Source organism: Temnothorax curvispinosus, unplaced genomic scaffold, assembly GCF_003070985.1.
Source record: "Temnothorax curvispinosus isolate PA1 unplaced genomic scaffold, ASM307098v1 QBEX01016584.1, whole genome shotgun sequence".
Classification (NCBI taxonomy): domain Eukaryota; kingdom Metazoa; phylum Arthropoda; class Insecta; order Hymenoptera; family Formicidae; genus Temnothorax; species Temnothorax curvispinosus.
Genome location: NW_020226364.1, coordinates 373,448 through 400,377, shown reverse-complemented (window position 1 = coordinate 400,377; position 26,930 = coordinate 373,448). Strand labels below are relative to the sequence as shown.

At 44.5% G+C, this 26,930-nt stretch overlaps 1 long non-coding RNA gene across 2 annotated transcripts in view; it reads right to left on the bottom strand.

Annotated features, from left to right (window-relative positions):
* LOC112466828 overlaps positions 1-26,930 on the bottom strand; it is a 152,625-nt gene that overhangs the window by 27,221 nt on the left and 98,474 nt on the right. For both annotated transcript variants that reach the window (XR_003042193.1, XR_003042192.1), the window contains exon 2: positions 25,079-25,235. This is a non-coding gene — a long non-coding RNA (uncharacterized LOC112466828). The remainder of the gene's footprint in view (positions 1-25,078; positions 25,236-26,930) is intronic.

The window sequence follows — 26,930 nt, the reverse complement described above, 5'->3', positions numbered from 1 at the left end:
AGAGGGAGAGACACAGGTCATCCGGGAGAAAGGAGAGGAACGAAGAAAAGAACGGAGAAGAATGGCGCGACGCATGGGGGAAAAACGTTTACCCTTCGACCGAAAATGAAAATTGTATTGTTGAACGCCCTTAGAAGAGAGGGCAGAGAACCCGGCATATTATATCCGCGTTAGCGCGCGTTGCCAGCGAGCGCTACGAAGACCGCGGTCAGCTCTTTCTTTCTCGATAGCCATCAATGCGCGTCATCAATAATCGCTCGTCTGACAGCTCGGCCGATTCCAGCCAGCGGGAGTCTTTCGAGGATTTCGATCCACCCGGATCGTCCGGGTAAACATCGCACGCTGGGAATGGTTACTCGCCGATTTCCTAATCAAGCTCGTACGATCTTCGCGACGATTAATTATCGCGCAATAATAATCGCGGTTGCTCATCATCGCTTCGATACTTAATCTTTACAACGCATGACGTCTTTATTGTATCTTTTGGATAATTATACCTTATTTAATCATATCTTAAATACTTTGTGCGCTATATACGGTCGAGAAAAAGAGGAACAATAACGTTTTGGGGAAAGGAGTGATAGAACAAGGCAAGAAATGGTCCGGATATAAATGCGGTGCATTATCGTAAACAAGCATCTGTCACAAACATATTCGTTGATCGAGTAAGTAGTTTTGTCGAAAAATAGTTATGTCGCGGCTACCTATATCGAGAAAAAAGAACAGATTTAATTCTGCGAAAAGAAGCAACTCGCCCGTTTTCGTCGATTCCCTCGGGCAATTTGTCCCGCTGCCGCCGCGCCGTCGGAAAGTTTAGTAATTTATTTGACTTTTTCATAGGCAACCTGGATATCTTTTTATATCAATATGCCGAATGGTCACAGAGAAGCTTCGAAACTTCTTGCTGAAACGCCATAAAACACGTAACGTATCCGACCCCATCAGATATGTCCGAGAATTTCCTATAAACAATTGTATATAGAACTAAATATTTTTCATACATATTTTTGGATGATAGAAAAAATAATTACCGGCTCGATTATATACGATTAATTTCAAGATTAATTAGGCCACAACTCGTAATTTATTTGGATATAATCATAACGGATATTATTTTATAATCTTAAACAAATAATAAAGGACCTCGTAACGCTTTTTGCACCTACTTGGATATCCCGGTGCATACCTCGAGTTTATTCAAAGAGAGGGATAATCGTTTCTCGAAGAGAGCGGCGCCTCGTCGGAAAATACCGGTGAATTTTTAGATGTAGGATGCACCTGACGCGCTACTCTGTTCGCGTCGGAATCTCCACACGTGCTGAAGGATATTAAGCCGAAGGAGAAGGATATGAGGTGTAACGACATCGCGCGAGGAAGAGAGGCAGGAGGATGGAAAGAGAGGGTGGTATCGAGGTATAGACTAGGATGCACGCTGCATTGCGTACATGACATCGATCTTCATCCATCAACCGCGCCTACGGTTTTCGCCGGGCGAGGAAGATTCTGCTGCGGTTTTCCCCGCCGCCAGAACGCCAGATGTACCGCGTTGCCAATCGCAGTGGCCGATCGCGAGAAAAGTTTTCACGTCGGCGTAACGCTGCGATTCGTCATCGCGATAACGTCAAGTCGAACGTGGAAAATGCCTTCACGCGCGACCGCGTTCACTCGTCGCTCGGATTTGCGACCCCCTTTTGCCGATCTCGTCATCGGCAAACGATTCGGTTTCGCTTGGCGTCGCGCGAGTGATAAATCGATGAACTAACAATCTACGATCGTTTAACCGTTTCATAGTAGCACGTACAGACATCGATACGCTTCCTCCGATTTATACAGTACTTCTGTTAATTACGACATAAGTTGTAACACACAAGATTTACACACGATTTCTCAAACAGCTTAGTCGGGGCTTGTTTGAGAGTGTACCGTCCCAAAGGGTATCGCGAAGTGTGCGAGTACCTAAGCCAAAAACCGAACGTGCTGTTAGTTGGACCGTTCGCTCGGCCATATCTGTCGTATCGCCTCGCAATCTCATTAATTTCCGGCAGCAATAAAAGCGTGGAACGGCGTGCCGCGCAGGTCCACGGGTACACGCGTGAGAGGCGGGCACGCCCAGGACACGCGCGTGCATCGAGAGAAACGACCGCGGCGAGAAGGATAGAAAAAGGGAGAGAGAGACTGCGGGCAGTGTCAGATAAAGAATCGGGAATAAATGCTTTTTGGCATTGCTCCTCTTGTTTGCCTTCGGTATTTCGCAGGGTCGGGTGGGCGTGCGCTCGTAAGGGCGAGAGACCGTGTCGATTGATGATGACGCCGATCTCTCGGTCGGTGGAAGAGGGAGAAGGAGAAAACGCGAGAGTCACTCGGTGCCATTGTGAAGCGGCACGTGCCGCCGCGATACAGAACGAGAGAGCGGCCGTCGGCCCGGAGCGTAGTCGAGCGTGGTAGTATCGAGACAGGCGAGAGTATATCGGCAGCCGCCACCGCCGTTACAATGGCCGACGGTTTCTCTCTTTCTCTCTCTCTCTCTCTCTCTCTCTCTCTCTCTCTCTCTCTCAACGTGCGAGATATACGGACGGAATTAATTGATACCGGCATCGTGATCCGGCATCGAGCAAGGGTTACGTAAGCACCGTGGAAAAAGCGTACCCACGTACACCGCGCCCGGCGCGGCGTCTCGAGGGAGACAGAGAGTCAGCCCCGCCGATTTGCTCTCGCGCTTTCTCTCGTCGCGGCCACGGCAAAGCATTTAAAGCGCGCGACACGTTCCTCACGCTTCGTTGATTTTTGATTGGCGGCTCGATCGAACGAGCACGACCGATGATCTGGCCGTAGCTCGTTATCGCGATGGCAGGTGGGAAAAGTCGGTGATGACACAGAAATACGAGAGAATTTGAATCAGCTTTCTCTAAAGTATAAAAAGGATATCGGTCAAAGCTCTGATAAGAAAATCTTGTTGATAAAGAAACAAAATGACTTTGTACTGGAAAAAAATTAATAAAGAACGATATTTCTTTATGACGAAAAAAATGTTGGTATTTATAAAATCTTACTGCTGCATCTCTTGATTTAACTGCATGTTTTTCCTCCAGCGCGTATTAAAACGATGTTAGTACAAAGCGATTCTGCTCGCTGTTCGCTGTTCCATAAAGAACCAACCCGCCGGACGAGGACGTCCGATCGCGAGGAACCGCGTTGCTCCTCCCATCCCTTGGAATACGTAAAGGCAAAGCTAATCAGGAGCGAGTCCACTTCTCATCGCCGGCGAAAACTTCGTTACGCATTCAGCGTGGCGTCGAGATTATCATATCCCTCGGATCCTTTGACGAGGACACTCGATCCTCGACGTGAAAGACAGGAAAAATATAAAACTTGAGGAGTCGTCTCCGTGCCGGGACGGAGAGGCTCCGAGAGGCTACCAGGGTACGTCGCGCGACTTCCAGCCTAGGACGACGGCAAAGCTCGTGCAATGAATAAAAATCTTTTGAAGTATCGCTAGGCGCAAATTAACGCATAATCGTCAAACGTAATGAGACGCCGGTCGCCGGAACGTTTCGCGACCCATCATCCATCCCGACGAGTCTTCTGCCCCGGGAAACTTTGATTATTTTTATAATGACTACGGTCTGTGTGTCGGTAGACTTCTTTGCCACCCCGTATCGTGCGCCATCGTTCCATGCATCCTAGCTCGTTTCTTCGAGCAATTTTTCGTCCCTCGACATAATCAGGGCTCTTGTGTTTTGAGAACGATTACATTAAACAGGTAATAACAATTTCTTAGATAGGGTGTTAACTCTGTCGAGAGATATCTATTAGAATATTAATTTTTCAAATTGATTGACGTTAGAAAAGGTGATTCCCGTTTTCGATAGTGAGAGAGAGAAAGGGAGAGAGAGATTATATCGTAAAGATAACCAGGCTAAACTTAGTGCCACGCAAATGTATTCGCACCCTTCGCCATTTTTGACATGTTCTCCCCTTTCACAAAAGACGTTTCCCAAAATCGGTGAGTGCGAACGTTAATGTCCGAAACACATTAGACGCGCTGCGTAAAAACGCAATAGATTGGAAACCGCATTTGGTTAGACGTCGATCACCCTTGTCCTGTTTCTCTCTTCTCTCTTCCTCTCTCTTTTTTCCGCTCTCTTGCATTAACGTGTCCCCAGTATTGCACCCAGGCTATTAACTAATGCCAGCACCCCTGTTGAACGCAATGCCATACGCGCACCAGTCAGCGAGCCGACCGACCGACCGACCGGCCGACCAACCAACCAACCATCCAGTCGGTCAGACAGGGTGCGCAGAACCACGCTGGTAGGACATGCTTGCTGCGACGGGACAGTTTAAGCCCTGATATATCGCCCGCCGACACTCCCAACTTCTGTCGCCGTTTCTGTAGCGCTTTTTTTTGTCGCGGTGAAGCACGGGCTGACCATATGTCCACAGAAATCGAGATCCCCATCGGGCGCGTTCCACGCGAATTCTCGCCTCCGTATGTAGAGGATAGTTGTCGCGCGTTGTTTCGATGACGTCCTAGACGAACGTTGCGCGAACACGGAGTCGAAGCCGAATCCATTTTTCCAACAAAACAGAACAATTAGAAAACTTCCTAAAGATAACTAATCTCTCCGTTTTCTCAGCATCGATTAATTTTGTATTAAATAGTTAATCTTGGTTCTGTGTTCGCCTGGATAACTGAATTCAGCAGTTAATTAAGTACAAAGTATGTAGTTATCAAAATATATCTGCTTATATATCATGATACGTATCGTGAATTATTATCAAGAAACATTGTTATTGGCTGTATCATAGTCGTAAGTTGTCTCCCTCGGTTAAATCGAATTGCGCCGACCCTTCTTCGAATAGCTGACAGGAGACGACGGATCGTTTACATGCTCGAACGATCTCTTGCTCCTTTACGCCTTTGGATTTCCGGATACGTAGGCGCTTTTAAACGGGCTTAGATAAGGCATAGCGTGATGGGCTCGGGAACCCCACTTCGCACGTAACAAATGATGCCACATGTTCGAGTCTTGACTCCCTCTCTTCTCTCTCATTCCTCTCTCTCTCTCAACGATACACCCGACGGACCTGCGGGGCACTCGACTCGGTGCCCGAGGACGTATGGAGCCCTCGCCACATGTAATTCGTACGGTTGATATTCACCGAGAAAGAGAAAGAGAGGTGGAGAAAAAGAAGGAAAGAGACACAATGCAGCGGGAGAGAGACGGTGACAATTTGCACAGGGCTAACTGCAGCACTGGGACCATTCTGGACGGTCGCGGATCGAATTGTTCCTACTTAGCTGTTAATGGTACCTTATGTCAGCCAGCACCGAAAAGATCCCGACAAATGGCGACTAATACGAAGGATATTAACAACACTTAACTCGAGTTACTATTGTTTGGGGGGGGGGGGGGGGGCTGGCACTTGATTCTTACCGAAATCCTGCATGTTCATTAACCCTATAATTAATAAATAATGTTAATGTTAATATCGTTAAATTACTTGCGAATTTATTATTGAGACATTATTATTATTAAAATTGAAGACGATATTATTAAAATAATCGCTAACTCTTACGTGAATATCAGTTTTACTTTTGAAAACTTAAGCTGACTTCACGTTCTCGGACTTTTTTTTTGGTCGTCATTTATGAAGAGGAAAACAAATCACGCGAGATATTGCGAACGACACTCGTCCGAAAAGAAACCGGCCAACGAGATAGCGTAACTAAAGTCGACGAATGCAAGCCATTGAGCCAGACAAACACCCATATGTATATATATGAATCCTTTCCAATCTTCTTCCTGCTCCTTTCATCCCATTGTCGCCGGTCAGCTGGAGTGCCACCGGCTCGCAGGTGGAGATCCGTCATCGCGAGCCGTTTAAAAAGACTAACCGATTGCCGGCCGTTCATCAAGTACTTACGAACGCAGCGACAGAGAGCGGGCTGGATATCCCTGGCGTCGCCTCTTTTCTTCACCCCGTTTGTCTCTTCCGCTTTCGATCCGCGCCGCTCATTACTAATTCTGACATATGTGCGTGCAGCTCACAAAAGCGCCCATGTCGCATTCAGATGCCCTGCTTTCGGGATCTTTTCGGGATTCCGCGCGCGAGGAAAATCGAAAAAGCTGTGAGCATGAAAATTTCAAGGTTTCACCATGCCTAAGAAATTATTTCAATTTGGTATGATGAATAATATCGACTGGGTGGTCTAATGTTACCGAAGACGAAGTGATTCTAGAATTCTTCAGTAAATTCTAATTTTTTAAAATGTAAATCTGTGAAAATTATGCCTCTAACGCTTTCCGTATCGGGTTCAGTTTTTGACCGACTGATCTCCAAAAAGGAAATTGTAGTTGTTCATTGGTGCTCATAAATGTCGATCGACGTTGCATTCAGCCGTAAAATCGTTGTTCGATCCGGGAAGTATACGTCGTTTGGGTTCCACGAAAAATAATCAGCGGGCGGATGTTGGCAATTTTTTGACGGGCAGACGGCTCAAATATAATTCGGCGTGTACTTCGTCACACTTTTGTATTGTATATTTACTAACCATCATTTTCTTTGATCGCTTCATCAGTATTATATCTATTTAATTGAATTAAAAACGAATCTCCATTTAATTTTTTAAAATAATGCAACAAAAAGAGTTTGGAAATGATATGCATGATTTTAATATACATATATTTTTTGGTTTAACGCATATAATACATCACTTAACATTAATTGACGCAATTCTTGTTACGAGTTGCGACGTAACGGGCGAGCAAACGACGAATAAACAATTCCATTACATTTATCAGATAATGAAAGGACAACGATAAAATTGCAATAGCGTGTAAGCGCGAGGGAAATCTGGAGTAGTCCACGGCGGGAGAAGGACAGTCCCTTGTAGGATAAAGAACCCACCGTGTCGTACTCGTTCTCTCCCCTTGTCATTAATACCAGGCGACTGTTACATATGGATGAGAAAGCTGGGTTAGGCCAGGACAGTACGCGGCGGTACGCGGAACGAGACGAAAACGACACGGGATATATAGGGAAGCGAACTCATCGACTAAAAGCATCCGCGGAAGCGGCCGAAGTCGTTTTGGTTTATTCTCGAATCTACGCCGTTATGGAAGCTCCTCTTATTCGTGAAGAGCCCAGGGGCCCACTCGTCACGAAGACGAGACGGACGGAGATAAAGCGAGTGCTCTTGACGTTTACCTTCGGTTTAAATTATCTCCCGCGAGCCGAGAGACGTGGCCAAAAAAAAAGCTTCGTCGTTCGCCGATTTCTCTTGGCGTCTCTTGACTCGCTTAATTTTCTCGAAAGAAAATCAAGAACTCGAAGTGCACTTGTATCTTTAACTTGAATGTCGCTTTACAATGGATAATTACAATCGTCCATCAGACGAGACAGTCGTTTGAATTCGTGATACTGCACGGTAATTTATTTACACATAAATTTGTATACGACAGTGTCTTTAACTCTCTATTTTTCTATCAAATTTTACAAGATTTTGTCAAATAATCATTAGGCTGACACGAAGACTATCGTCTGCTATTCACGATATAACGAATTATAGCTAAGATTGCCAAACAAACAAATCGATCGACCGCAACTATTTTGCATTGCCAAAAGGGTTAAAACACAGCGATAACTTAAAATGAGCGAGGCACACGGCGCCCCAGAATCTCGCAACCTCCGTTCTCTCCGTAGAAACGATAAATCTGCGCGCACGCCGTATATCTTGGTGTCCGGTCCAAGGGGAGTAAACGTAATATAGGTAATGTTCTGGCCGGCTACTTAACAAATTGCTACAAATTGCGGCGGGCGTTTAGCCGTCCGGCCGAATCTGCGGCTTCCTATATTCCCCCCAACGACTCCTCCCCGTTCGCGCACGGGGGGTTGGTTTTAGCTTTCGTCGGCCGAACGAACGATACGGTGGTGACCACATGGTGTTCCCATATGTCCACGCTACCGCGATGGTACTCACCCTAATTTCGACCGCTGTCCATCCGCGGGGTGCAGCGCGACGACGTCTGGAAGATGAAATCGCGGGCGGGAGGCGGAAGCTGGAAGAAGAATCTGGATAGGCTTACGAGAGATCGGCGAAGGGCGATCTCGTCCCTCTCTCGAAAACGAGAAGTACGATGATCCCAGTGGAGAGATGTTTGCTTGCGGGTGCGCCGATCTTGTTAAGTCACGGCGAATTGGCAGCTACAGCAAATTCGTATCGGTTCAATGACGCTGAGAATTTACCGCGGGTGCGGTCCGTTGCATTCCGGACTGATGAAATGAATGAGCGAGTTAGTATAAATAGCTGTCATCGTATTACCTTATCCTGAGCGAGAGAGAGGACTCTATTTCCTGAAGCTACAAGAGATTAAATCTCGATACTGCTAACGAAGAAATATATTTTGACAATTTTGGGACCGTTAATAGTGACTGTATATCAAATAGTGACTATATTATGCTAATAGTGACTCTAGTTATCAAAATTACAGCTTTCAGACACTAGAGTCTAATGCGGTTTCCAACTTTTTGAAAGTTTAGTTTGAGTAATTATGCTTTGCGGAGCATAATTACACTTCGTAATACTATTAGGATACTTATGTACCACGTCAAGTATTACGTCGCGCGTCGGTGTAACCTTCTTGGCAAATTACCTCGACTTCATCATCGACGTCAAACGCGAAACATATTTTCCAGACCATGCTCTCGTAGAATGGGTGACTCGTTCTTTTCGAAAGACGTTACCGCCGGAACGGCACCTGAGCCGGACACATTCTGGCGAACGCATCATTAATCGTCGGTCGACAGTGCGAGGTGCAGCTCTAATGACGCCTTAAAAACGATACCCTCGAGCCAATCAGCATGGCAGCGATCGCGTGCCGGCCTCGGATCGGCCAGGTTAATTTCACGGGTATTTAACGCGGTTTCGCTTAACAATGATTCAATCAAGACGGATTTATTTTGCCCGGGATTTGGGCGCTTGTCGGCGGCACGAGGCGCTCATTAAAGCTTCCCACTGTGGAAACGCCTCCAAGCCTTTTATCGGACTGAGCACGTTTATTTGACATTACCGCGCCTTTGTACGCACGATGCCACCGGTTAGAGCCTGCGTAATTTGCACAGGAGTAAAAATACCACGATTTCTTACACGTAAATTGGTTATAAATTCGTCAATGAATCTAATTATTTATTTTTGAAGATAGCAAATATATGTTTAGTTAATTTAGTAAAACAGGAAGATTTTTTTCTCTTTTTTTGTTTTAAATTTTCATTATTCTTAATAATTTTCAAACATAAAGACTTTTGATATATTATATACCTCTATTTTGAACTATATATTTTCTCGATTTAGTTAAACTGCTGAAAGACGTGACGAGGAGACATCATCATCCATGTAGATGCATCGGACCGGACCGCAAATTTTGGTTAGCCGTACGTCGTCGCCGTACCGTCCAGAAGGGGGTTGACACATGGGAGGGGAGGATAGGAGATCGGTTCGGCAATTCAGAGCCCGTGCGAAATGTTGTCAGCCAATTTTCTTGGCCAGTGCCTCCGAATGCCGCAGATTTCCATCTAGGTCCGTTCTCGGTGCTGGCGCCGGTGTGTACGACGGTGAGTAAATACACCCTTTTCCATCCCCCTGGAAGCGGACGCTCGTCGTCGCCATCGTCCTTCGCTCCTCCTGGCCCATCATCGAGGTACCCCTCACACCCTCGGTGTCTCCTCATCTCGCCAACCACAACTGTGATTATAATTCGCAGCTCTGACAGAGCCACCCGCTCTCCTGATTCTCCGCCGTCCTCCCTCGTCCCTTCCGCCCCCCTCTTCGTATCCCCCGATCCACCCCATTCACGGCGCTGGACCGGGGATCGGACGCTGTGTAAAGGATTATGCACGCGGATTTAACTGATGAATCACATTGTCGTCTTGATTCGCGGTGGCGTTAATTTTCGATGCTGCGCCGCAATGCGCGTCGGCAACCGTTCTGCCCTCAAACGATTCACGCGTGAGCGCGTTAGGGTGTAAAGAGTACCCCGTCCGTCACACACGTTGGAATATTATTTATTTGTGATAGAAAAGCCAGGAAAATAATTTTTAAATACTTTAGTTACTTGAGTAAAAAATAACTCCAAAGAATATGTGAAAGGCTTTTGAACGATGTATTAATTGTAAGATGTCTTTTCGATATCTTTACGGCGTCATTTAGATTATCTATTGTTTCAGTGTAATTATAAAGTTTTATTTTAATATCTTATTTATTCTACATCTGAAGTTTATTATTCGTAATACAGGACGTCGAAATTTTCTTGACGCGTTGCAAAAATCGTATTATCAACATTTCTTTGTTGACTGTTAATGTTTTGATATCGATTTATATTCGTGTTGGGTATTGCTGAATTGCAAAATGTGTTTGCCGTTGAATTCCCAATCGCTTATTTACGGCAGTTATCAATGATTATTTATAACTATGTACAAAAGAACACTTGAAAAAGGATGACGTTAATAATACATCAGTCATACGTCAGACCGCGACAAATCAGCGTCCACAATTAGTTCAAACCACCGTCGACGCGTATACAGAAAACTCGTCTCGCTTAATGCGTCGCAATAAGTATCCCGCGATTGCCGGATGTTGATTCGTCGCTTGTAGCGGCGATCATTCATCGCGATCGTTTCTTCGGGAGATGAGGCGGCTTCCGCTGCCGCGCCGGGTCGGGTCGGGTTTCGAGGTGTTCCCCTCCGCAAGAGAGCACAATTGCTGTCCCGCCGTCGAAGCCATCGGGCAAACAGTTTCCATTCGTTCGGAAACGCTTCTAATCTGCCAACATAGCGGATCAATGAGCGGCGGGCCGAATTAACCGCTTCCCGTTTCGACAGACCGCGATATACCGGGGATTATTAATTTTGCCAATAACGCCGCGAGGGTGCCTCCTCTCTCGGCACAGATGGCGTATCACGAGTCAATATAGTTTTCCGCCACGAAACCCTCGCACTGCGGGAACACGTGATGGGTTCTCTGAATTTTCGTTACCACACTGCTAATTATTTCTTTGACCTGCGCCCATCGCATTTGGTTGTTCATTGCTTAAGATGATAGAGAAATCGTTAAAGAAACGCGCTAAAATAATGTTGCCTAAAATATTATAAAACAATATATCATGATAAATATTTTGTAGACTATTGTGGAGAATAAGATAACGTTGTTAATAATGTTTCGGGATGATTGTTTATCTAACAATACATTAGTCATGATTTTTAATCTTAACGGTTACTTCGTTTTTGCGCTGGATTATACTAAAGCTATTATTAATGTGCATAATATTTATATGAAAGAAAACATTTGTTATTTGCTACTGACGTCAACCGTGCTGCTGTCTGTTGCACGTGCAATTAACTGACGCGTGATATTTATTAACTCTTTCTAACATCCTTTACTTCGCGGAAAGTATCGCGAGACGACGCCTCTCATAAAGACGATATTATTCCATGTCCGATGGTTCTTTCTCAAGGTTTACTGGTATCGTTGCGAATCTACATTTCACTTAAATACGACGGACCGTCCGTACACGTACTTATACGACATGCAATGTACTCGAACTTGTTCGAGTAAACGACGACGAACAGGAGGAAGAGAACGAGAAGGAAAGGAAAGAAGAAGAAGATGACGAAGAAGAGGAAGAAGAAGAAGGCGACGAAAGAGAGCACGAGGAAAGGAAGGAGGAAAGTCACGAAGGTGGGGGAGAAAACCGATGCTCCTGCCAGAGTCAGGACATGATCGTGGACCATGGACCTCTACGGAGAAAGGAGAATAAAGTAACCTCCTCTGTATATATGTGTGTATGTGCTTCTACATACGGGACGAAGGAAGAAGAGGAGGATACAAAGAGGGTACCAAGCGTAAGCAAGAAAGGGAACGAGGAGCGCAGCGCAGCGCGGCGGCGGCGGCGGCGACGAAGGTGCGGTAAAGAGAAACGACGGAGGAAGGCGAGAGAGAGAGAAAGAGAGAGAGAGGCCATAGACGGAGATAGCAGAGAGCGGCCGCGCGTCAGGGCGCGGGACAGAGATAAGAGACGAAGAGAGAGGAGAGAGAGGACAACCCCCTCTTCTTCCTCGGGTTGTGACTCCGAACGCCGGCGATATCTCGACCAATCAAATCACGCCGCGGGCTCCGCCTTTTATCATTATTTTACTTGTTTTCCCTTTACTTCACCCTCATTGGATGACATTCCCCGGGCCATATCGCGGGACAAAAAAGACATCCGCTCCCAGAAGAGGACTCCATGCTTCCTCCCGGGGTCTGGTGTCCTCCGGTACCCTCCTGGTACCTACCTTGGTCCAGCAGAGACCTCCTCCAGCGGGGAACCTTCTCCCGCCGCTCTCTCGCCACTTTGCTCCTTGCCTGTCCTTTGCACGTGCAGCGATGGAACTTGTACGCGATGCTGTGAAACTCTGACAGCGTCGCGGTTTGACTTTGTGCCCCCAAAACCGGCCGAGCCAACAGCGAGTTCGTAAATTATTATATCGAGCGATCACCTTTGACTTTGATGCATCTAAGAGGTCACAGTAACAGCTACGCCCAAGAACATGAAAATCCCCGATCTTAATAAAATTCCAAGGAAAACATCTCTATTTATTACTTGGGAAAAATATCGACAAATATCTGTCGATGTATCTCGATGTTGTATAATAATTATTTATCGTTATTTGAGTACCTACCTCCAAAGTCATCTTCTTTTGTAATACTTATCTGTTCATGTCCAATTGTGCAATAATTGACATTTAACGGATTCGTCATCTCGTCCGTTTCTCGGACGATTAAATCAATAACTTACAATTACGGGATTCTCTTTCCTTGGAGAAAGCTAGCGATTATTCAAACGATCGAAGGACTCGACCAAAAAATCGGTTCGATTCGTGAGCCTCGCGGTCGTGACGGGAGAATCGAGGATGAGAATCGCGACTGTCGCGGTAGCCGCGGGTGAATTCGTATCGATTCGTCCGATGCGTCGGGGACGTGATTGACGAGAATCACTCGTCAAGGATTACGCGGTTCGTTGGTCGAGACCGACGGTTTTGGGGCATGAATACGTAGACAAATATATAGATATAACGGCGTATCCGTATTCGCCAGTGGCCGCTTCCCAAATCGCGAAGCCTGAAAATTGCCCCAGGGACACCCGTCTGCAACTTCTACTACAACGGAATATTATGGCTCAACAAACGGGACCAATAACTTTGAACTTGCTTGATAATTTCATGAAATCGTTAACACATTATTAATGCGCGATATCATCTGCTCTCCATTCGGTGATGTTCTCGTTGCTCTATTCCTTTTAGTCCTATATCTCTTTTTAGTATTATTTAAATAATTAGTTCAAATTTACAGTCTGTAAGATATTAAAAATAGCGTTGTAAAAAAATTGCTTTAGTTGTCCGCTTGCATTACAAAATGATTTTTAATCTTTATTTAAAAAACTGCCACATAAAAAAGAAAAGTAATTTTTCTAAAGTCGAAAATAATTTCAACTTTCCTATTAATCAAAGTATTTTCGAATTGAACACTTGTTACAATTTTTAACGAGAGTCATTTCAATCTCGGTAGGGTTTTAAATATATTACTATCCAGTTTTTTTGGAATTAAAAAATCTGATCGTCGATTTTTCTCGACGATCATTTTTCACAGTAATTGCAGATAAAAAATTATTTTCTACCTTCTAATCTTAGTGAACGATTCTCCAATGTCTGTCGTGCATTTCGGACGAAGTTGAAATTGCAAGCCACGGTAACCGTAATCCACGACGCATAAATTCTCTCGCGTGCCTCTCGCGGACCTCAAAAGGGGAAAAAAGATTCGGTCGCACCTACGTATGTCTCTGATCTGGCGTTGCACACGCTGCATTGTATGTATATCGGACGGCGTAGACGAGGGGGCGAAGAAAGGCGGGAGGGGGGGATTGAGAGTCACATACCTGAAGAAACAATGTTAGTCAGGGAGGACCGAAGAAACTGTGAGCAAGTGACAATGGAACGAAGGTATAAGAAAGGGATCTGTTAGAGTTCGAATTCGGTTGAGAGATCTGTATCGTTGATGACGAAATGATATTTTAGTATACACTTTTTTATTGAGTCCATTTACTAATTATGTCAATGTCGATAATGATTGATAATACACACTGCAACCGATATATTTAATCCTATACATCGTTTTTTCTCTCGTTAATCACTATTTCTTTTGCTTATATTTTTTGTAAAAATCTTAACTTTTTGTGTCTCCTATTTTTTTATTCTTAAATATTTGCAAAATATTGTCAGAGACTTTAATAGAACTTATATACATAATTATTGCTGTTAATTATGTATTATTCTGGATAAGCAAGATTTCTGGAGACTAGTGCGCGTATACGAGTGAAATAACTTCGTTTAAAATATTTTTCGTTTTATATGTTGCATATTATATTTCTTCGCAATAGCGCGATGTCCAGACGAGTGATGCATTCCGACGGGAATTTCGAAATTTTTTCCGGCAGACGCTTCGATCGGTGCGTTTCCCGTGGCAGGCAGATAGTGATTTGTTCGAAAAGCAATATAGCGGGTTATCACCGTTGTGGAGGAGTACGAGGCGACGAAGGAGGCGCGGATGAGCGCGCGGGACCGAGCGTGGGGGGCCCCCGGAAAGGGGGAAGGCACGAGGGGTGCCCTTTTCCTGAAATTTGCATGAGGTATTAAAGCGCGGTGGCTGCGTTCACTAGCGGAGCTCCTGTTTGCCGACACCGAGTGCGGAGGATCAAAGGGGCCCTCTGCCAGGCTTACGTCTCTCTTCCCTTCGGGAATGAGTGATGGGAAGGCAGAGAGGGAAGCCGAGAGAGAGAGAGAGACAGAGAGAAAGAGGGAAACAGGCAGAGAGAAAGAGAAAGACCAAGAGACAGTCCGAAATAGAGCAGAGGGATTCGCCGCCCAGCCTTTGGCGCGCGCATCTAGAAAAGCTCTCATACGACAGCCAACTTTAGATCTTGGATATCGCGGTCTTTGTCGTTAAGTCGTCGATTGTACGGCTGATTTCCTTCCCCGCCGCGAGATTTCAACTCTGTTACTCCTCCTGTCGTCGTAGGTTCATGAGATGCACCACCGACTTTGCCGCACCGTGTTTGCTTTTCGTCGACAACGATTTCGCTTTCCGAGTATTCGTGGAATTTTAATACTCGTTAACAATCAGATTTTTAAGCAAAGCCACCGAACGCTTTTGATTGCTTAAGCAAGCTAGGTATTTGCCTGAAGTTTATGTATTAATGATAATGAAAAATCAGTATTGATTAAAATACTGATTGATTGAATCAGTATTTTAGATTAATAACAGTAGTTTTTACGAAAATCTTAAATTATATAAAATTAATTTCTTATTATACAATATAACATATCAAAAAAAATTTTTAGAATGGTATTCTATAGTATTTCATGATTCAAATACTCTAGGACTAGAATAAATAAAAGACAAAATAAAATATTAAATAAACGATAAAAGATCCTTACATTCTTCCTCTTAACTCTTAGCGATTTCACACGCGACGCTACTGACGACCCTAATAGAATCGTAGATATAATTATCTTGTTAATGAGTTAATCGAACCTTCCGATTCTTGTCCCGCGCGTTGTTAATTCGTGTCATGCAAAAATATAGTATGGCGCCGACGGCGGGGAATCCTTGGGCAGTGGACAAATGATATTCCGAGAATGTTAACGCGCGTAAGCGTATTCTTGCTCGCATCGTGTCCCGTAAAAACATTCGCTGGCAGTGATGTATGCCGACGAAGGCACGCATCGCATAAGTAAGGAGAGCCTTGAGCCGATTCATCGGCTAACGGGGGAACTAGGCCTACGAAACTACCCGTCGAAAAAGACCTTTTCGGTTCTTCGAGATGGAAATTTCGGCGACCAGACGCGCTTGATCCTTTTAAAGACATTTGTCATTGCCAAAAATCATTGACCGATTTTCTTTGTTTTCATATACGGAAAACAATCCCAAATCCAATGCTCTTTTAGAACCCGAGCATTTAGCATAATGCGCAACTTGTACCGATGGTGCCTTTACTTCCCTTTCAATAATCTACCAAAACGTTTCGCCTTGCGAACATGCTAAATGTTACCAAGATTAATGACTGTTGTGTTAATTTATTAATGGCGTCACCTAAATTTCATAAAACGATTTTTTAGCGAGAATATTTGTTTGCTACGAGATCGCTACAATAATTATATTCCACTGACATCATAGAACAGCTGGTTACTCGCCGGCACTTTCGGACGTGAATAAAGTTACCATCTCTCCGGCGTGCTCGCCGGAATGATTCACGAGGCGTAGGATCACGGCGGCGGCGTTCCTCGCGACAGCTAAGCGGGTGCCAAACCACATTTTAGGCGAGCTATCCACGGCATACCTTAGCTTCCAGCATAAAGGCAAGGATATCATTCCGCCGGTTCGTCCTGTCGGCCGGTAGGTAGGCAGGCAGTCAGGCGGGCAAGGCAAGGCAAGCACGGGGACACGTTGCCGGCACGTTGCGTCAGGAGGAGGGGAATGCAAAAAGGTCGCGGCCCGGGCCGGCCCGTCGCGTTTTACAAATTATTCAATTAGCCCCGCGAATTAAGGTATGCATATTCATCGTTCTCTGATACGCGTATGCGCGCTTCCTGCGAAATATATACTATACCGGGTGGTGTGCGCGCGGGCTCCACCCCGGGACGCCGCGCCGCCGACGCCGCCGACGTCACGACGCATAAACAATTCGTGCACCCGCGCGTTAGACGCTCTAACGAACTCGCAGCTGCATCCGAAATGCATCCGTTTTGCTGGCGCGGTAGGGGGTAGGAGAGGGAACGGTACGAACCGCCCGCGCGTATTCCTCCGTGTTCGCGATGCAGTTGCGCGGATATACATACCTGTATGTACGCGCACGCCGATCTCCATGCGGCGCGGCTCGTTTTTCGAGTTGGTTCGTTCGCGAAAGGGAAAAGGGTTGAGAGAAGATTTATACGTTGTCTGTTTCCTTTATTTTTTTCGCGAATCTTTCCTGCTGATGCTGATATGGACTGCTGTTGAGATCATTACATCAGTATCTTCACGACAAAAGTCGGTTATCCATCGTTCACTGACCCCTTAATAAAAAATGTAAATATCGTTGCAATGTAAATTAATTTTATGGATACGAGAATATTGTTTCCTCAATAAGAATTAAAAAGTTTCTAACGCATCGGTTTGATCCTAAGATTCTCTTGTTATCATCAAATAATAGTAGAAACTATAGTAATAATGTTTCAAAAATAAAAGAAATTCAATTGACTAACTCTTGAACATATACGATTTTCAATTCAATTTCTCTCTTCCGTGTAACACGCAATTCGATATGTCATTGTTTCTAGCCGCGCAATTCGTCTCTCAGGCGTGTAACGAAATCGCGCTGGCGATTCTGCGTATCGATGTCGCACGCGCCGCTCCGTCGCGTGATAACCGAGCGAAACGTAAAGACCGAAATTAATTGACAACGCGGCGTGGCGCGGCGCGGGCCATGGCGCGCAAAACCACCGGGAGGCGATGTGGCTGCATTATTATTTCTTCCGGTAGATAAAACCGCGTGCGCGGCAGCGGCAGCGGCGCAGCAGAGAATAAAATATCGTGTACGTGAAATAGGTACGCGCGCGCCGTGTACCGTGCCGCGACCGGGCGGAGTCACGGGTCGGGTGTTGCGTTTAAAACAACGCTCGAGAAATGCACATTTTAATCGTATTACTAATAGCTCGACGTTTATAAGCCTCGGTGTGTCTCATGAATACGCATATTCCTCCCGGTGACAACGGTACAAAATTAATGAACGCCGGAATACTCCGCACCTACGAAGACCGATGTGCGACGCGACGCGACGCGACGCAACGCAACGCAACGCAACGCAACGCGACGTTCCGCCGGTGACTTTTTCCGCCCGCGAACGGGACCGCCCACGCGCTGCCCTTTTCTGAAATCGTTTTCCCTTGGGACTCCTTTTTTTCCGCGTAAAACGTTTCCGCCACGCCTCGACGTTTCATTACGAATCGAGGATCTCCGCCGCAAAATCTGTCCACGATTTTGTTTCTCTCGTTCGTTGTTAACAAATAATTGTGTACGATAAATCAGCTACGGTATGTAAATAAACTAAGGATTTATACGATTTTATTCGCCGATAAGTTGTTACCTTGACACGCAAAGATTTTATCGATATCGCGTCGCACAGTTTGTTGCAAAAAAATGTACGGCAATGTTACGAGATGCATTAACGCTTGTTTGAGTGATTCATTAAGCCTCGTGAATTTTGTATACTCGTGTAAAAGAATTATGCAATAATTTATGAGAGTTAAAAGAGTCATTTATTTAATTACATCGAGTTTAGAATTTCTAAAACTGACGTTTTCTAAATCGTTATGTAGATTTATTTCGGCAGTAACAAGAAAGCGGCATGTATGAAGGCAAATCGAATGCATATTTATGCTCTCGTTAACGATGATCCCGATGAATGATGCGCGTGTAAACGTTACACGTAAGAAGGGGGGCTATCGTCGCGTCGTTACGTCGAAAGTATTAATAAGTGCGCGCGTTCGCCGGGATAGAAATTTGCATTGCACAAATTACAGGCGCGGATTATACGCTCGCCGAGCATATCTACGTAAATAGTCGGATATAATAATTCCGGTAATTGATACCTGTGCGTATATACGTTCCGTAATTACGTTTAACTACGGTCGTTAATAAGCGTCCAAACAGCGAAAATTTATAGAGCGTGTTACAAGTGTTTCGGGCGCTAAGGAATTATCTGCGTAGGTATATTAGTTAATCACACGCGTGATTAGCAGCTGTAGAGATGACGTGATGACGTTCACGATAACATTCTTCCGTTGTCGGGATTTCCATGGTAGACGTCGATCAAGTTAAAGTTCAATCGAGATGTATCGCCAACGGGATAGAAATTATTGACGTATTCTCAACTCGTTCAATTGACATTAACATATTTCGCATCACCGCCATTACTCAAATTCGCCAGTTTCACGATGCTATCTTGCTTCGGAACGAGTTACGTTCATTTACGGATGGATTAAGTCATAACGATATCTAGTTATGCTAATGCACGAGTTTTTTTTTCAATCATTTTGGTCGGTGGATCACATGGCGATTAGTATCCGGTGTGGAATTTACCTGCAACGTTTTCAACTGGAGATCAAATCGTAAGAGCGATTTCTAGATTATAAAACAATGTTTTGCTTTATTACACGCGATATTCGGAATGAAATAAAAAGAAAAGTGAGCAAACGTCCTCGTTCGAACGAATAGAGAAACAAGTTTTACTTCCTCCGCGCTTCTTCCCGCAATACGTACTCGTAATATCTTTCGTGCTTGTTTAATATGAGGCACGTCGCGTAAGTACACGTTACATAAAATGGCAAATATCGGTAGGGCTTACTGCCGTATTATGCCGACGGCAGCGGCTTTATTACGCGACATTCTCCGGAAGGAGAAAAAAAGAGAAGAGAATACAGGAAGGCCAAGATGAAGAGGCCAGGGGCCTCGAGGTCGGCAGATGTCCAGGATGTCGCTGTTATAAGTGTCTACGCACCACGCGGGACGATTCTCCATTATGTATAAATACATATACGAAGTTCGGTATCCCCAGAAATGCGACTGCGACCTGTGCCCTTTGAAAGGAGCAGCTGGGAAACGGAAACTCGCGAGAGTAATCTTAACGAGTGTTTATTGTTCTGCCGGATATAATTGTATGGATTTACCGGTTATCAAATAATAAATATGTACACTGAGAAAAAAAAATTTTCTGCATTTTAGTAAAAATTAGTTTGCATACAACTGTGACTCCATTTACTAAAATGAAGAAAATTTTTCTTTTTATATTTTTTTCTCAGTAAATACACAAATACTAATAAAAAAGAAATTTTTCTTCATTTTAATAAATAAAGTCACAATTGTATGCAAACCAATATTTATTAAAATGCAGAAAACTTTTTTCTCAGTGTAGGAAGAAGTAGAGATTTGCCATAATTCCTGACAAAAATTCTATTAAATCCTAATAAAAATTAAGTTAAATTAGAGGTATCACTTATATAAAGATACATAAGAGCAGGTGATAGCTTCAATCGAACATTAGATATCGAGATTGTTTGTTTTAGCGGTGATATTTTATAAAGACAAAAATTTTTTCGCACTTTGGTTTAAATATTACTTTAGTATTTTATCCTGAATATATAATTCAGAGCATGGTTACGGGACGCCATAGGTCGTTAGCGACTGCACGATGCTAGGCGCAAAAGTTAGCGATCTCTATGGATCGTTGGCAGGTAACTTTTTTTCGCGTGACTTTCGCAGGAAGAGAGAAAAGCGCGCCGTACGGGCGAAAGGGCTCTGGAACGAACCTAAAGGCGAGGCAAGGTATTTCCACAGCAAGAAGAACCGCGATTAGAACGATTACGGGGCTGCGGCGTGCGTGTGGAACGGTTCCATATATCTAGCCAAGCTTTGCGCAAACGTGCGCTCGGTCTTGGTCTCAATTAACGCAATTACTCGCTCCCTCGTCTAATTACCTATCAAACGGAATTATTATCGCGCGCGCGTATCGTCTCTAATGAACGTTATTAATTGCTTGATAATTTTTCGATAAAGCACGCCGCGTAATCAAGTTATTATCCCACAACGCTCGTTTCCGTTTTTAAGATGCCGCCGCCGTCGCCGTCGAGTTATTTTTCTGCCTCTTCCGTAAATACCCGTGAATGTCTCGAACGTTTAAATGTTTCCTCGAGCGCGAAACGATGGAATTCACGAGCAAGTAAGCGGGTTTGAAGAGAAACAAAAGCGTGTGAAATAAAATCTCTCTCGCAACAAAAAGCGGATAGGTATTAGAAATTACGGGATTAGGATTAATTAGGATTCGGTTCACTTCCACTTCAAGTCTTTGAAATCTCGATAATGCGCGCAGCGCGAAAGGCCGATCGTTGGGAAGTAATGGACGTTTTTCAAGGAAGCGATGATAACTTAAGCATCGGTTAGGGGCGCCGCTTCGAGGCAGCGCGTGCAGCAGGTGATATCAAACTGAAGAGCCGTAAAATTCCGTGAGCGAGACCGAGGGTGACGCTGGCCAAATAACAGCCGGGGATGTCCCGTCACGGGCGCTTTTAAGGCACGACCGCTTCCCCTAATTTCTTATCTGCCGGGGCCAATTTGATAGATCGGCGATATAGAAAGTAGCCTTCTATAAAACGGGGCAGCCTGCGCGCCACGGCGGACAGGTGCACACCTTGTCCAGGATGCACACACATATCCAGCCGGGAGAGTGAGACCGACGCACCTGACCGACGACGCGGCTATAACCGATGCGGCTTATACTTCGGTGTCTTTATTACCAGTCAGTGCGCGCGCGAGATCTCCTCGCGTAAAAGCGCGAGATACTTTCACAAATTACGAGATAATCAGAGGTTTTCGTGCATGGTGCACGCGCGTTATATTGCGCGCCGCGTACGTACCCGCATGAAATCGAGATTGCGACGATTATATTATTGAATGCACGCACAGAGAAAGAGCAAACGCCATTAATTATGCCGCCGTTACCGCGATTATCGTAATCCTTATCCTTCTCACCATCGTCAGCGCTGGCGGGATTATCGATACTATGAATTTACGATAATGGTACGTGTCTCCGCGAATTCAACTAATTTTATGTGATTTTAATAGGCGAGTACACGGCTATTAGAAGTGCCAACACGTATACATGTCGTGACATGATAGAGACTTGAAATCATAATTTTTCTCATGGTTTTAATTGTTTTCTGGTAATTCTTTTTATCAATGAAGCTAATTTCTCTGTTTTTCACTCTCATTAATACTGAAAAAATAGTTCAAAAATTGATAGCGGTAAGATTTCTCAATACATCATTTCTCTTTTAAATAAAATTGTATATATATTTTTAAGACGTAGTTACTGTTAAGCATCACGGTTACTGTTTACTGATAATACCCGAAGAACATTTCCGGCGTTTCGCGTACTTTGGAACGAATACTTCGGCCGAGTCGTCATGACGCAAGAAGCCGGCTCGCGCTCGGTTTAATACATGTAGCACGACGCAGGGTTTTTGAGCGAGCATGACTTCAACGTTCCCACGAGACGTAGGCCCGACTTTTGTCCCATGATCGAGCAAAGCGAACGAGCTAGCGAGCATCCTCCGACGAGCCGACGAGCCCGGACGTTCGCGCACGCACTCATGACGGACGGACGGACGACAAGCACGTACACCACACACAGAACGTGTATGGTACAGTCCCAACCGTGAATAAGCCTTCATTTTTTATAAGAACGGTAGCCCAAAAGTCTTTATAAAGTTAACGAGAGAAAGGGAAGAGAGAGAGAGAGAAACAGAGAGAGGAATTTGTTTCTATAAAACCTATCTTTTTACATATCGTTAAATTTATTGCAAAAACGCATGTAAGGAAGACATAATGGACTAAGGAATAATTACACTATAGGGATATAAGGATATAACTGCAAAAGCGATGTATGGTCATAAATTGCCGGTGGCCTTTGAAAAAGATTTAGCGATAGTAGCACTAGCACGGCCTTGCTCCAATTTCGCAAAAATTGAAGCTTGCAAAGATCACGGGAGGTTTCGCGGTTAGGCTGTATTTTCGGCCGAGTGTGTTTAGCCAATATATTTCAGTGATTTAAAGGCAGATTGGAAGTTCGAGCGGGGCCACGCGAGACCCGAGTCTCGGGACTATTTGTGGTGGCGACTGTATGCACACGTGATAATACACACGCGAGCACACAAAAGGTTCAGCTTTAGTACGGCGGTACGTGATACCAGTTTCTACGTGGGTGCTGGACGTTTTACGACTTTCGGTGGACTCGGAAAGAGAGGGATGTCTCTCTTTCATAGGACAGGCAGTGAATTTCTCGTTTGATTCCGCGATAGGTATCTTATCTGCGTGCGCGACGACGAGTTTCACGAAATATATCAGTCTCATGTCTGGTACATTTCCGCGACGCGACGGTTGCCGCGCCGCTGCCGCGCTTGTAAAAGAGGTGGCAAAACGTAATTAAGACGCGTGTGTGTGGGTTAATATTATATTAAATACTCGTTATTTGTTATCTCAATGGGAAAAGCGTAAAAGAAACGAGATACTTTCTTTTCTTTTCCTACAATTGTAAATCAACTCTTGGTTCGGGTCCAATTAAAGGAGGCGCGGCTCTTAGATTTTAGCGGTGCGTAACCGGAACGCTACGCGTGTAACGTATGCGCCGTTAAATTAGAGAAGAAATCGGGAGATAATTATTAGCACACGGAAGGATAGCTGATATAATCGTAAGAGAGTCTCCGGACTGACGGCCGGCTGAAAAATGTTGTTTTGTTGCCGTGTCTACGGTGCGTTACGATGTGTATCGATCCTGCATTATATTTGTTCACCGCGATTGCGACTAGAAACGCAACTTGAGAATTTATTCGGGCTCTCCCCTTTATCCATAAATTAATTAACGTATTAAATTAATAAGGCCAATCTCACGATCGTTGTCAACGCGTGCTCATTTATTAAAACGGGTATAGGGTGTATCAGATGCCGTGCGCTTTCTCTCGGGTTTGGAATATATAAAATTTGTAGCTAAGAGAAAACAAGCAATTTCTATATATATTACCGATAAAAAGTAATAAACATATATAAATTTGCCACCGCCAAATTATTTCTTTTAACGTGAGCGCTTAGCTGCGAGCAAATTTGAGACGATAAACGCCCAACCGCCGAGATATAACGTTTACAAGCCATTTGTGTAGATCAACTAAAATTTTTTTTTCTTGATTTTATCATTTTCCCTATACATTATTAGTAATTAGACTCTTCTCTTCCATAATAATATCGGTGCCCAGTATCATCATCGATTTTCGTCGTTCCCTTTATTCCGACGGCTAGTTTCAACACTTTTGGGGTCTCGTCTCTTCCGCTCGTTAACCAGGAAGAGTCGGGGCTTATGGTAATTTAAAGTAGTCATCCCCAGTCGATTCTTTCCTAAAGCTATTAGGCGATCATCTCGGATTATCCTACGATTCCGGGTTTACTCGAAACTCGACTTTTCTAAGTTTTCGCCCTTTTGCGTGCTCGCAACACATTCAGTCGTGTATGCTTGCTTTTCACGTCGATCCGCTAGGATTAGCAGCCGGATATACGCGGTATACTCTGAATAAGAAAAAAAAAGTTAATTCTGTCAAACGAACGAAAACTGTAAGAGGGCCTCCTCGAACGTTTCTCGTGAGAAACGACGAGGCCATTGGAGAAATGTTATTCTCGCCGGTGCCAATTACCAGCGTAACAATTATCAGATCTCGCCAGATCGGTAATTATGTATTACGTCGGTACAATGTTGGGTTTATTACAACCACGCGGTCTTATCTCTTGTGATTGTATTAGTTAGGAAATCATTTTTTTCCCCGCATGCCGAGTAACTGTACCGACCCCGGGGTCGTTACCACATTATCATTACTTACGTCTTTGTTATCGAGAAAACGCGACCTGCTCTCGCGCGGCAACCTTACAATTAGATTCTCAGGGTGTTATGAGGGCACCGCTATTGCCGCTCGTGTCTCGCTATTGCGCCGACGTGCGTGCGCGCACACGGCTCAGGCCGAGAGAGATAATCGAAAGAAAATACAGTTAAAACTATCAATGTATACGCGTCCTAAGTGGCCGTAAATTATAATTACCGCAAAATCCCATGGCATCGCGGCGACGATAAGTCATATTATAATGGCCATTAAACAGAGTAGGTAGCGTTGCATGACTCCGTTCATTTTGACGAGGCACTTCTTTTGGAATAAAATAAGGTATCTCAGAGAGAAAAGTCGAGGCTATTAAAAATAGGCACAGAGAACGAGTGGGAGGAGATCGGAGTTTTTTTTCCCATATCGAAAATTAGCGACAGATTTGACGGAGAGTCGTCACGCTAACTCCGCGCTGCTGTCGTCGCGATTTTTATAAATCGTTTATGACGCGATCACGTGAGACAGACTTACGTACCTGCGCAAAGGATATCGCGGACAAGAAGGTGGTAGCAGTTTCCAACGAGGCGCCTTACGGGGAGTTCCCGACAGCACGGAATAACTTTGCGGTTGATTTATACTTCCGACAGGCGTAACGAGCTTGCGGTCAGGCTGCGGCGTCACGCGTCCATCGCCTGCACAAAAAAGAAATAATAAAAAGGATAAATCAATAAGATATTGCGTATTTTGTTTCTCATCGCGCAAATAAACGGTATACCCGCACCAGTTTGCGCTCAGTTTCCGTTGACGCCCTCAAATTGAAAACTTGACATAAATAAAATTACACGCGCGATGCTATGGGAATTGTCTTTTCAGTTCGAAATATGTATTGCACACGCCAAGATTGAAAACATCTCGAAACGCTATAAATTCATTATATCACTTACTTATAAAGTGCCAAAAGAGCAAAGAGAATTTTACAAAATAAATAAATATTATTTATACGAGTAATTTGAGGAATTTTTATCTTTGGCTCTTATATTTATTTACGTCTCGTCTTCAATATAAATTAATATTTTCACTGCATATATAAATCAAAATAGAATCGAGAAAACAATAATGTTGATGTGTGTTGTTTTCCTTATAGAGTAGAGTATTTATGAGTTCATACGTTTTTAATACGAGACGGGTAAGTTTAGAGGAAAGAGAGAAGATTGCCTGCTGACATCTCTTTTACCTCCGTCGGTTTCTTTGTCACGTTTCACGAAACAACTTTAGGTCCACTGTTAGAAGATGTTTAACGAGATAGTGGACAGGATGCTCGACTCGTTGACTATTAATGACTCGAATACGCAGTTATGCCTCAGATATAACTTGCATGAGACATTTAGGTAATATTACATTTTTAGTATTAAATGTGAAAAATATTTAATATATAGTAGACTTTCACCAAACATAAACTTCGAGTAAAACCTTTAATGTTAAATGAAGTGTTATTAATGATGAAACAGAAACCGCTAACTTTAATCAAAAAATTTTGAGCATTATTGTTAAAGTTTGATTGAAAGATAGAACAAAATTATAAATCTCATAATTTTCTTTGATATTGAAAACGCCAAAAACTATAATCAAGAAGAAGAAAATAAAGCGTAGATAACGTCGCGCAACGTCGAGACAGCGTTTTGCGGCGGACAGTTTCGAGAGGACGGAAGAAAGAGAAACAATGAATGAAAAGGCCAAGCCGAAGATTTGTGGAGCCACCGGTTTTCGTCTCGCAGTCGTCTTCGTGGTTGACGTATATGTTATTCGAAGAAGAGTCTTCCTCCCGCGAGACTGCGACGAAGGGGTGACGGAGGAGCGACGAGGGGGAGGACAGCAGCATACACTCGCGGAATACCTAACGACTTTGGGGGCTTTAGGACCGGCTAGAAGGGACCGTGTGGCCCGCCGTAGAAGTCCCAAAAGTCGCAGCACACGGCGAAAAGAAGCCGAAGAGGGGGGGGGGAGGGTCGAACGAGACTCGTCGCGCGCACAACGTTTTTTGCGTTTAAACCTCCTCCGTCTCGCCTTTTATTTGGGCCAGACGGGAATTCGGCTAAATGCATTGATTAAACTGCTGACATCGTTCGGACGGCCCGGTGGCCACCGTGTCTCCGCAGGTCCGAAAGAGTTGGCCCTTTTTTGCCCCGCCGCGCCGTCCGTCCTCCCTTTCATTTTTTTCCCGCCACTTCGGACCGCGAATCGTAACTCGTAACTCCACGTTCGACAATCGGTGTTTCGTGCAATCGGCGACCAGGTATGAGCGGATTGTGTTGGTCAAGAATTTAGCAAGATGGAATCTGGCGATCCGATCGCGAGACGGAATTCCGTTGCAATCACCCTGCTCGTTA